The sequence below is a fragment of the Eimeria mitis genome, genomic scaffold (assembly GCF_000499745.2).
Source record: "Eimeria mitis Houghton genomic scaffold, Emh_scaff1550, whole genome shotgun sequence".
Lineage (NCBI taxonomy): Eukaryota > Apicomplexa > Conoidasida > Eucoccidiorida > Eimeriidae > Eimeria > Eimeria mitis.
The window spans coordinates 1-606 of NW_013569741.1; positions in this window are offsets into that span (position 1 = coordinate 1).

Sequence of the window (606 nt, forward strand, 5' to 3'; positions counted from 1 at the left end):
CCCCCCAAACCACCGCTTCCGTTTTACTATGATCGACCCCCCCCCTTTGTTTTTTTTATTTTAAATAAAAATTATAAATAAAATAAATTATTTTCGTTTATTTTCTGTTTGTTTTTCTTTTTATTTTAATTTATTTTATTTATTTCTGTTTTTTCTGCTTTCTCTGCCGCTCTATACATCTATTACTGCACCGCCAGCTGCAGCATCAATAAAACAACCAAAACAAACATAATTTTGTTTTTTTTTCTTTTTCTTTTTATTTTATTTTTATTTTTTTATTTTCTTTTTATTTTTTTCTTCTTTTTCTTCTTCTTCCGCCAGCTATATCTACAGAACCTCCTGAGGTGTATGCACACCACCCAGCCGCACACATATACATACATATTTACACAAACATAATATATATTTATTTATATATATTTATTTATATAAATATAAATATATAAATCTATAAATATATATATTTTTGTCTTCTTTGTCTCTGTCTCGTCGATGGGCGCCACAAAACATTAAAAAAAAAATTCATACAAGACACAACTCAGCAGCAGCAGCAGCAGCAGCAGCAACAGCAGCAGCAGCAGCAGCAGCAACAGCAGCAGCAGCAGC